Here is a 12,470-nt window from a genome sequence, read left to right as displayed (position 1 = left end):
CCCTTCCATCAGTGCTCCCTCGTTACTGCCCTTCCATCAGTACTCCCTCGTTACTGCCCTTCAATCACTACTCCCTCGTTAATGCCCTTCCGTCAGTGCTCCCTCGATACTGCACTTCCATCAGTGCTCTCTCGATACTGCCCTTCCATCAATGCTCCCTCAATACTGCCCTTCCTTCAGTGCACCCTCGCTACTTCACTTCCATCCGTACTCCCTCCTTACTTCCCTTCCATCAGTACTCCCTCGTTACTGCACTTCCATCAATGCTCCCTCGATACTGCCCTTCCATCAGTGCTCCCTCGATACTGCCCTTCCATCAGTGCTCCCTCGTTACTGCCCTTCCATCAGTGCTCCCTCGATACTGCCCTTCCATCAGTGCTCCCTCGTTACTGCCCTTCCATCAATGCTCCCCTCGGTACTGCCCTTCCATCAGTACTGCCTCGATACTGCCCTTCCATCAATGCTCCCTCACTACAGCCCTTCATTCAAGCTCCCTCGTTACTGCCCTTCCATCAGTGCTCCCTCGTTACTGCCCTTCCATCAATGCTCCCTCGTTACTGCGCTTCCATCAGTACTGCCTCGATACTGCCATTCCATCAGTGCTCCCTCGATACTGCCATTCCATCAGTACAGCCTCGATACTGCCATTCCAGCAGTACTCCCTCGATACTGCCATTCCATCAATGCTCCCTCGTTACTGCGCTTCCATCAGTACTGCCTCGATACTGCCATTCCATCAGTGCTCCCTCGATACTGCCATTCCATCAGTACTCCCTCGATACTGCCCTTCCATCAATGCTCCCTCGATACTGCCCATCCATCAGTGCTCCCTCGTTACTGCCCTTCCATCAATGCTCCCTCGTTACTGCCCTTCCATCAGTGGTCCCTCGGTACTGTCCTTCCATCAGTGCTCAGTCGTTACTGCCCTTCCTTCAGTGCTCCCTCACTACTGCCCTTCCATCAATGCTACCTCGGTAGTGCCCTTCCGTCAATTCTCCCTCAATACTGCCCTTCCATCAATGCTCCCTCGTTACTGCCCTTCCAACAGTATACACTCTATACTGCCCTTCCAACAGAGCTCCCTCGATACTGCCTTTCCATCAATGCTCTCTCGACACTGCCCTTCCATCAATGCTCCCTCGATACTGCCCTTCCATCAATGCTACCTCGTTACTGCCCTTCCATCAATGCTCCCTCGTTACTGCCCTTCCATCAGTGCTCCCTCGTTACTGCCCTTCCATCAATGCTCCCTCAATACAGCCCTCCCATCAGTGCTCCCTCAATACTGCCCTTCCATGAGTGTTCCCTCGTTACTGACCATCCATCAGCGCTCCCTCGTTACTGCCTTTCCATCAATGCTCCCTTGTACTGCCCTTCCATCTATGCTCCCTCGTTACTGCCCTTCCATCAATGCTCCCTTGTTACTGCCCTTCCATCAATGCTCCCTCGATACAGCCCTTCCATCAATGCTCCCTTGTTACTGCCCTTCCATCTATGCTCCCTCGTTACTGCCTTTCCATCAGTGCTCCCTTGATACTGCCCTTCCATCAGTGCTCCCTCGTTACTGCCTTTCCATCAATGCTCCCTTGTTACTGCCCTTCCATCAATGCTCCCTCGATACTGCCCTTCCATCAATGCTCCCTTGTTACTGCCCTTCCATCTATGCTCCCTCGTTACTGCCTTTCCATCAGTGCTCCCTTGATACTGCCCTTCCATCAGTGCTCCCTCATTACTGCCCTTCCATCAATGCTCCCTTGTTACTGCCCTTCCATCAATGCTCCCTCGATACTGCCCTTCCATCAATGCTCCCTCGATACTGCCCTTCCATTAATACACCCTCGTTACTGCCCTTCCATCAATGCTCCCTTGTTACTGCTCTTCCATCAATGCTCCCTCTTTACTGCCTTTCCATCAATGCTCCCTCGTTACTGCCCTTCCATGAGTGCTGCCTCGATACTGCCCTTCCATTAGTGCTCACCTCGATACTTCCCTTCCATCAATGCTCCCTCGCTACAGCCCTTCCATCAGAGCTCCCTCGTTACTGCCCTTCCATCAATGCTCCCTCATTACTGCCCTTCCATCAATGCTCCCTCGATACTGCCCTTCCATCAGTGCTCCCTCGTTTCTGACCTTCCTTCAGTGCTCCCTCGTTTCTGACCTTCCTTCAGTGCTCCCTCGTTACTGCCCTTCCATCAATGCACCCTCATTACTGCCCTTTCATCAATGCTCCCTCGATACTGCGCTTCCATCAGTGCTCCCTCGTTTCTGACCTTCCTTCAGTGCTCCCTCGATACTGCACTTCCATCAGTGCTCCCTCGTTTCTGACCTTCCTTCAGTGCTCCCTCGATACTGCCTTTCCATCAGTGCTCCCTCGATACTGCCCTTCCATCAGTGCTCCCTAGATACTGCCCTTCCATCAGTACTCCCTCGTTACTACCCTTCCATCACTACTCCCTCGTTACTGCCCTTCAATCACTACTCCCTCGTTAATGCCCTTCCATCAGTGCTCCCTCGATACTGCCCTTCCATCAGTGCTCCCTCGTTTCTGACCTTCCTTCAGTGTTCCATCGGTACTGCCCTTCCATCAATGCTCCTCGATACGACCCTTCCATCAATCCTCCCTCAATACTGCCCTTCCATCAATGCTGCCTCGATACTGCCCTTCCATCAGTACACCCTTGTTACTGCCCTTCCATCAGTGCTCCCTCGTTACTGCCCTTCCATCAGTGCTCCCTCGTTACTGCCCTTCCATTAGTACTCCCTCGTTACTGCCCTTCAATCACTACTCCCTCGTTAATGCCCTTCCATCAGTGCTCCCTCGATACTGCACTTCCATCAGTGCTCTCTCGATACTGCCCTTCCATCAATGCTCCCTCAATACTGCCCTTCCTTCAGTGCACCCTCGCTACTGCCCTTCCATCCGTACTCCCTCCTTACTTCCCTTCCATCCGTACTCCCTCCTTACTTCCCTTCCATCAGTACTCCCTCGTTACTGCCCTTCCATCAATGCTCACTCACTACTGCCCTTCCATCAATGTTCCCTCGGTACTGCCCTTCCATCAGTTCTTCCTCGGTACTGCCCTTCCATCAGTGCTCCCTCGTTACTGCCCTTCCATCAATGCTCCCTCTTTACTGCGCTTCCATCAGTACTGCCTCGATACTGCCATTCCATCAGTGCTCCCTCGATACTGCCATTCCATCAGTACTCCCTCGATACTGCCATTCCATCAATGCTCCCTCGATACTGCCCATCCATCAGTGCTCCCTCGTTACTGCCCTTCAATCAGTGCTCCCTCGGTACTGCCCTTCAATCAGTGCTCCCTCGGTACTGTCCTTCCATCAGTGCTCAGTCGTTACTGCCCTTCCTTCAGTGCTCCCTCACTACTGCCCTTCCGTCAATGCTCCCTCAATACTGCCCTTCCATCAATGCTCCCTCGTTACTGCCCTTCCATCAATGCTACCTCGTTACTGCCCTTCCATCAATGCTCCCTCGTTACTGCCCTTCAATCAGTGCTCCCTCGGTACTGTCCTTCCATCAGTGCTCAGTCGTTACTGCCCTTCCTTCAGTGCTCCCTCACTACTGCCCTTCCGTCAATGCTCCCTCAATACTGCCCTTCCATCAATGCTCCCTCGTTACTGCCCTTCCAACAGTATACCCTCTATACTGCCCTTCCAACAGAGCTCCCTCGATACTGCCTTTCCATCAATGCTCCCTCGACACTGCCCTTCCATCAATGCTCCCTCGATACTGCCCTTCCATCAATGCTACCTCATTACTGCACTTCCATCAATGCTCCCTCGTTACTGCCCTTCCATCAGTGCTCCCTCGTTACTGCCCTTCCATCAATGCTCCCTCAATACAGCCCTCCCATCAGTGCTCCCTCAATACTGCCCTTCCATGAGTGCTCCCTCGTTACTGACCATCCATCAGTGCTCCCTTGTTACTGCTCTTCCATCAATGCTCCCTCTTTACTGCCTTTCCATCAATGCTCCCTCGTTACTGCCCTTCCATGAGTGCTGCCTCGATACTGCCCTTCCATCAGTGCTCCCTCGTTACTGTCCTTCCATCAATGCTCCCTCATTACTGCCCTTCCATCAATGCTCCCTCGATACTGCCCTTCCATCAGTGCTCCCTCGTTTCTGACCTTCCTTCAGTGCTCCCTCGTTACTGCACTTCCATCAATGCTCCCTCACTACTGCACTTCCATCAGTGCTCCCTCGTTAATGCCCTTCCATCAGTATACCCTCGATACTGCCCTTCCATCAGTGCTCCCTCATTACTGCCCTTCCGTCAATGCTCCCTCGATACTGCCCTTCCATCAGTGCTCCCTCGTTTCTGACCTTCCTTCAGTGCTCCCTCGTTACTGCACTTCCATCAATGCTCCCTCACTACTGCACTTCCATCAGTGCTCCCTAGATACTGCCCTTCCATCAGTACTCCCTCGTTACTGTCCTTCCATCACTACTCCCTCGTTAATGCCCTTCCATCAGTACTCCCTCGTTACTGCCCTTCCATCACTACTCCCTCGTTAATGCCCTTCCATCAGTATACCCTCGATACTGCCCTTCCATCAGTGCTCCCTCGATACTGCCCTTCCATCAGTGCTCCCTCGTTTCTGACCTTCCTTCAGTGTTCCATCGGTACTGCCCTTCCATCAATCCTCCCTCAATACTGACCTTCCATCAATGCTCCCTCGATACTGCACTTCCATCAATGCTCCCTCGATACTGCCCTTCCATCAGTGCTCCCTCGTTTCTGACCTTCCTTTAGTGTTCCCTCGCTACTGCACTTCCATCAGTGCTCCCTCGATACTGCCCTTCCATCAGTTCTCCCTCGTTACTGCCCTTCCATCAGTACACCCTCGTTACTGCCCTTCCATCACTACTCCCTCGTTACTGCCCTTCAATCACTACTCCCTCGTTAATGCCCTTCCATCGGTACACCCTCGTTACTGCCCTTCCATCAGTACTCCCTCGTTACTGCCCTTCAATCACTACTCCCTCGTTACTGCCCTTCCCTCAATGCTCCCTCATTTCTGACCTTCCTTCAGTCCTCTCTCGATACTGCCCTTCTATCAGAGATCCCTCGTTACTGCCCTTCCATCAGTACACCCTCGTTACTGCCCTTCCATCACTACTCCCTCGTTACTGCCCTTCAATCACTACTCCCTCGTTAATGCCCTTCCATCGGTACACCCTCGTTACTGCCCTTCCATCAGTGCTCCCTCGTTACTGCCCCTCCATGAATGCTCCCTCGGTACTGCCCTTCCATCAGTGCTCCCTCGGTACTGCCCCTCCATCAGTGCTCCCTCGGTACTGCCCTTCCATTAATACACCCTCGTTACTGCCCTTCCATCAATGCTCCCTTGTTACTGCTCTTCCATCAATGCTCCCTCTTTACTGCCTTTCCATCAATGTACCCTCGTTACTGCCCTTCCATGAGTGCTGCCTCGATACTGCCCTTCCATTAGTGCTCACCTCGATACTTCCCTTCCATCAATGCTCCCTCGCTACAGCCCTTCCATCAGAGCTCCCTCGTTACTGCCCTTCCATCAATGCTCCCTCGATACTGCCCTTCCATCAGTGCTCCCTCGTTTCTGACCTTCCATCAGTGCTCCCTCGTTTCTGACCTTCCTTCAGTGCTCCCTCGTTACTGCACTTCCGTCAATGCTCCCTCGTTACTGCCCTTCCATCAATGCACCCTCATTACTGCCCTTCCATCAATGCTCCCTCGATACTGCGCTTCCATCAGTGCTCCCTCGTTTCTGACCTTCCTTCAGTGCTCCCTCGATACTGCACTTCCATCAGTGCTCCCTCGTTTCTGACCTTCCTTCAGTGCTCCCTCGATACTGCCCTTCCATCAGTGCTCCCTCGATACTGCCCTTCCATCAGTGCTCCCTAGATACTGCCCTTCCATCAGTACTCCCTCGTTACTACCCTTCCATCACTACTCCCTCGTTACTGCCCTTCAATCACTACTCCCTCGTTAATGCCCTTCCATCAGTGCTCCCTCGATACTGCCCTTCCATCAGTGCTCCCTCGTTTCTGACCTTCCTTCAGTGTTCCATCGGTACTGCCCTTCCATCAATGCTCCTCGATACGACCCTTCCATCAATCCTCCCTCAATACTGCCCTTCCATCAATGCTGCCTCGATACTGCACTTCCATCAGTGCTCCCTCGATACTGCCCTTCCATCAGTACACCCTCGTTACTGCCCTTCCATCAGTGCTCCCTCGTTACTGCCCTTCCATCAGTGCTCCCTCGTTACTGCCCTTCCATCAGTACTCCCTCGTTACTGCCCTTCAATCACTACTCCCTCGTTAATGCCCTTCCATCAGTGCTCCCTCGATACTGCACTTCCATCAGTGCTCTCTCGATACTGCCCTTCCATCAATGCTCCCTCAATACTGCCCTTCCTTCAGTGCACCCTCGCTACTGCCCTTCCATCCGTACTCCCTCCTTACTTCCCTTCCATCCGTACTCCCTCCTTACTTCCCTTCCATCAGTACTCCCTCGTTACTGCCCTTCCATCAATGCTCCCTCACTACTGCCCTTCCATCAATGTTCCCTCGGTACTGCCCTTCCATCAGTTCTTCCTCGGTACTGCCCTTCCATCAGTGCTCCCTCGTTACTGCCCTTCCATCAATGCTCCCTCGTTACTGCGCTTCCATCAGTGCTCCCTCGATACTGCCATTCCATCAGTACTCCCTCGATACTGCCATTCCATCAATGCTCCCTCGATACTGCCCATCCATCAGTGCTCCCTCGTTACTGCCCTTCCATCAGTGCTCCCTCGTTACTGCCCCTCCATGAATGCTCCCTCGGTACTGCCCTTCCATCAGTGCTCCCTCGGTACTGCCCCTCCATCAGTGCTCCCTCGGTACTGCCCTTCCATTAATACACCCTCGTTACTGCCCTTCCATCAATGCTCCCTTGTTACTGCTCTTCCATCAATGCTCCCTCTTTACTGCCTTTCCATCAATGTACCCTCGTTACTGCCCTTCCATGAGTGCTGCCTCGATACTGCCCTTCCATTAGTGCTCACCTCGATACTTCCCTTCCATCAATGCTCCCTCGCTACAGCCCTTCCATCAGAGCTCCCTCGTTACTGCCCTTCCATCAATGCTCCCTCATTACTGCCCTTCCATCAATGCTCCCTCGATACTGCCCTTCCATCAGTGCTCCCTCGTTTCTGACCTTCCATCAGTGCTCCCTCGTTTCTGACCTTCCTTCAGTGCTCCCTCGTTACTGCACTTCCGTCAATGCTCCCTCGTTACTGCCCTTCCATCAATGCACCCTCATTACTGCCCTTCCATCAATGCTCCCTCGATACTGCGCTTCCATCAGTGCTCCCTCGTTTCTGACCTTCCTTCAGTGCTCCCTCGATACTGCACTTCCATCAGTGCTCCCTCGTTTCTGACCTTCCTTCAGTGCTCCCTCGATACTGCCCTTCCATCAGTGCTCCCTCGATACTGCCCTTCCATCAGTGCTCCCTAGATACTGCCCTTCCATCAGTACTCCCTCGTTACTACCCTTCCATCACTACTCCCTCGTTACTGCCCTTCAATCACTACTCCCTCGTTAATGCCCTTCCATCAGTGCTCCCTCGATACTGCCCTTCCATCAGTGCTCCCTCGTTTCTGACCTTCCTTCAGTGTTCCATCGGTACTGCCCTTCCATCAATGCTCCTCGATACGACCCTTCCATCAATCCTCCCTCAATACTGCCCTTCCATCAATGCTGCCTCGATACTGCACTTCCATCAGTGCTCCCTCGATACTGCCCTTCCATCAGTACACCCTCGTTACTGCCCTTCCATCAGTGCTCCCTCGTTACTGCCCTTCCATCAGTGCTCCCTCGTTACTGCCCTTCCATCAGTACTCCCTCGTTACTGCCCTTCAATCACTACTCCCTCGTTAATGCCCTTCCATCAGTGCTCCCTCGATACTGCACTTCCATCAGTGCTCTCTCGATAGTGCCCTTCCATCAATGCTCCCTCAATACTGCCCTTCCTTCAGTGCACCCTCGCTACTGCCCTTCCATCCGTACTCCCTCCTTACTTCCCTTCCATCCGTACTCCCTCCTTACTTCCCTTCCATCAGTACTCCCTCGTTACTGCCCTTCCATCAATGCTCCCTCACTACTGCCCTTCCATCAATGTTCCCTCGGTACTGCCCTTCCATCAGTTCTTCCTCGGTACTGCCCTTCCATCAGTGCTCCCTCGTTACTGCCCTTCCATCAATGCTCCCTCGTTACTGCGCTTCCATCAGTGCTCCCTCGATACTGCCATTCCATCAGTACTCCCTCGATACTGCCATTCCATCAATGCTCCCTCGATACTGCCCATCCATCAGTGCTCCCTCGTTACTGCCCTTCCATCAATGCTCCCTCGTTACTGCCCTTCAATCAGTGCTCCCTCGGTACTGTCCTTCCATCAGTGCTCAGTCGTTACTGCCCTTCCTTCAGTGCTCCCTCACTACTGCCCTTCCGTCAATGCTCCCTCAATACTGCCCTTCCATCAATGCTCCCTCGTTACTGCCCTTCCAACAGTATACCCTCTATACTGCCCTTCCAACAGAGCTCCCTCGATACTGCCTTTCCATCAATGCTCCCTCGACACTGCCCTTCCATCAGTGCTCCCTCGGTACTGCCCCTCCATCAGTGCTCCCTCGGTACTGCCCTTCCATTAATACACCCTCGTTACTGCCCTTCCATCAATGCTCCCTTGTTACTGCTCTTCCATCAATGCTCCCTCTTTACTGCCTTTCCATCAATGTACCCTCGTTACTGCCCTTCCATGAGTGCTGCCTCGATACTGCCCTTCCATTAGTGCTCACCTCGATACTTCCCTTCCATCAATGCTCCCTTGCTACAGCCCTTCCATCAGAGCTCCCTCGTTACTGCCCTTCCATCAATGCTCCCTCATTACTGCCCTTCCATCAATGCTCCCTCGATACTGCCCTTCCATCAGTGCTCCCTCGTTTCTGACCTTCCATCAGTGCTCCCTCGTTTCTGACCTTCCTTCAGTGCTCCCTCGTTACTGCACTTCCGTCAATGCTCCCTCGTTACTGCCCTTCCATCAATGCACCCTCATTACTGCCCTTCCATCAATGCTCCCTCGATACTGCGCTTCCATCAGTGCTCCCTCGTTTCTGACCTTCCTTCAGTGCTCCCTCGATACTGCCCTTCCATCAGTGCTCCCTCGATACTGCCCTTCCATCAGTGCTCCCTAGATACTGCCCTTCCATCAGTACTCCCTCGTTACTACCCTTCCATCACTACTCCCTCGTTACTGCCCTTCAATCACTACTCCCTCGTTAATGCCCTTCCATCAGTGCTCCCTCGATACTGCCCTTCCATCAGTGCTCCCTCGTTTCTGACCTTCCTTCAGTGTTCCATCGGTACTGCCCTTCCATCAATGCTCCTCGATACGACCCTTCCATCAATCCTCCCTCAATACTGCCCTTCCATCAATGCTGCCTCGATACTGCACTTCCATCAGTGCTCCCTCGATACTGCCCTTCCATCAGTACACCCTCGTTACTGCCCTTCCATCAGTGCTCCCTCGTTACTGCCCTTCCATCAGTGCTCCCTCGTTACTGCCCTTCCATCAGTACTCCCTCGTTACTGCCCTTCAATCACTACTCCCTCGTTAATGCCCTTCCATCAGTGCTCCCTCGATACTGCACTTCCATCAGTGCTCTCTCGATACTGCCCTTCCATCAATGCTCCCTCAATACTGCCCTTCCTTCAGTGCACCCTCGCTACTGCCCTTCCATCCGTACTCCCTCCTTACTTCCCTTCCATCCGTACTCCCTCCTTACTTCCCTTCCATCAGTACTCCCTCGTTACTGCCCTTCCATCAATGCTCCCTCACTACTGCCCTTCCATCAATGTTCCCTCGGTACTGCCCTTCCATCAGTTCTTCCTCGGTACTGCCCTTCCATCAGTGCTCCCTCGTTACTGCCCTTCCATCAATGCTCCCTCGTTACTGCGCTTCCATCAGTACTGCCTCGATACTGCCATTCCATCAGTGCTCCCTCGATACTGCCATTCCATCAGTACTCCCTCGATACTGCCATTCCATCAATGCTCCCTCGATACTGCCCATCCATCAGTGCTCCCTCGTTACTGCCCTTCAATCAGTGCTCCCTCGGTACTGCCCTTCAATCAGTGCTCCCTCGGTACTGTCCTTCCATCAGTGCTCAGTCGTTACTGCCCTTCCTTCAGTGCTCCCTCACTACTGCCCTTCCGTCAATGCTCCCTCAATACTGCCCTTCCATCAATGCTCCCTCGTTACTGCCCTTCCATCAATGCTACCTCGTTACTGCCCTTCCATCAATGCTCCCTCGTTACTGCCCTTCAATCAGTGCTCCCTCGGTACTGTCCTTCCATCAGTGCTCAGTCGTTACTGCCCTTCCTTCAGTGCTCCCTCACTACTGCCCTTCCGTCAATGCTCCCTCAATACTGCCCTTCCATCAATGCTCCCTCGTTACTGCCCTTCCAACAGTATACCCTCTATACTGCCCTTCCAACAGAGCTCCCTCGATACTGCCTTTCCATCAATGCTCCCTCGACACTGCCCTTCCATCAATGCTCCCTCGATACTGCCCTTCCATCAATGCTACCTCATTACTGCCCTTCCATCAATGCTCCCTCGTTACTGCCCTTCCATCAGTGCTCCCTCGTTACTGCCCTTCCATCAATGCTCCCTCAATACAGCCCTCCCATCAGTGCTCCCTCAATACTGCCCTTCCATGAGTGCTCCCTCGTTACTGACCATCCATCAGTGCTCCCTTGTTACTGCTCTTCCATCAATGCTCCCTCTTTACTGCCTTTCCATCAATGCTCCCTCGTTACTGCCCTTCCATGAGTGCTGCCTCGATACTGCCCTTCCATCAGTGCTCCCTCGTTACTGCCCTTCCTTCAGTGCTCCCTCACTACTGCCCTTCCGTCAATGCTCCCTCAATACTGCCCTTCCATCAATGCTCCCTCGTTACTGCCCTTCCATCAATGCTACCTCGTTACTGCCCTTCCATCAATGCTCCCTCGTTACTGCCCTTCAATCAGTGCTCCCTCGGTACTGTCCTTCCATCAGTGCTCAGTCGTTACTGCCCTTCCTTCAGTGCTCCCTCACTACTGCCCTTCCGTCAATGCTCCCTCAATACTGCCCTTCCATCAATGCTCCCTCGTTACTGCCCTTCCAACAGTATACCCTCTATACTGCCCTTCCAACAGAGCTCCCTCGATACTGCCTTTCCATCAATGCTCCCTCGACACTGCCCTTCCATCAATGCTCCCTCGATACTGCCCTTCCATCAATGCTACCTCATTACTGCCCTTCCATCAATGCTCCCTCGTTACTGCCCTTCCATCAGTGCTCCCTCGTTACTGCCCTTCCATCAATGCTCCCTCAATACAGCCCTCCCATCAGTGCTCCCTCAATACTGCCCTTCCATGAGTGCTCCCTCGTTACTGACCATCCATCAGTGCTCCCTTGTTACTGCTCTTCCATCAATGCTCCCTCTTTACTGCCTTTCCATCAATGCTCCCTCGTTACTGCCCTTCCATGAGTGCTGCCTCGATACTGCCCTTCCATCAGTGCTCCCTCGTTACTGCCCTTCCATCAATGCTCCCTCATTACTGCCCTTCCATCAATGCTCCCTCGATACTGCCCTTCCATCAGTGCTCCCTCGTTTCTGACCTTCCTTCAGTGCTCCCTCGTTACTGCACTTCCATCAATGCTCCCTCACTACTGCACTTCCATCAGTGCTCCCTAGATACTGCCCTTCCATCAGTACTCCCTCGATACTACCCTTCCATCACTACTTCCTCGTTACTGCCCTTCAATCACTACTCCCTCGTTAATGCCCTTCCATCAGTATACCCTCGATACTGCCCTTCCATCAGTGCTCCCTCATTACTGCCCTTCCGTCAATGCTCCCTCGATACTGCCCTTCCATCAGTGCTCCCTCGTTTCTGACCTTCCTTCAGTGCTCCCTCGTTACTGCACTTCCATCAATGCTCCCTCACTACTGCACTTCCATCAGTGCTCCCTAGATACTGCCCTTCCATCAGTACTCCCTCGTTACTGTCCTTCCATCACTACTCCCTCGTTAATGCCCTTCCATCAGTACTCCCTCGTTACTGCCCTTCCATCACTACTCCCTCGTTAATGCCCTTCCATCAGTATACCCTCGATACTGCCCTTCCATCAGTGCTCCCTCGATACTGCCCTTCCATCAGTGCTCCCTCGTTTCTGACCTTCCTTCAGTGTTCCATCGGTACTGCCCTTCCATCAATCCTCCCTCAATACTGACCTTCCATCAATGCTCCCTCGATACTGCACTTCCATCAATGCTCCCTCGATACTGCCCTTCCATCAGTGCTCCCTCGTTTCTGACCTTCCTTTAGTGTTCCCTCGCTACTGCACTTCCATCAGTGCTCCCTCGATACTGCCCTTCCATCA

This window comes from Chiloscyllium plagiosum, unplaced genomic scaffold (genome assembly GCF_037043375.1).
Source record: "Chiloscyllium plagiosum isolate Xiang-an unplaced genomic scaffold, Cpla_swu_hap1 HiC_scaffold_44, whole genome shotgun sequence".
Lineage (NCBI taxonomy): Eukaryota > Metazoa > Chordata > Chondrichthyes > Orectolobiformes > Hemiscylliidae > Chiloscyllium > Chiloscyllium plagiosum.
This window is presented reverse-complemented; position numbering follows the sequence as displayed.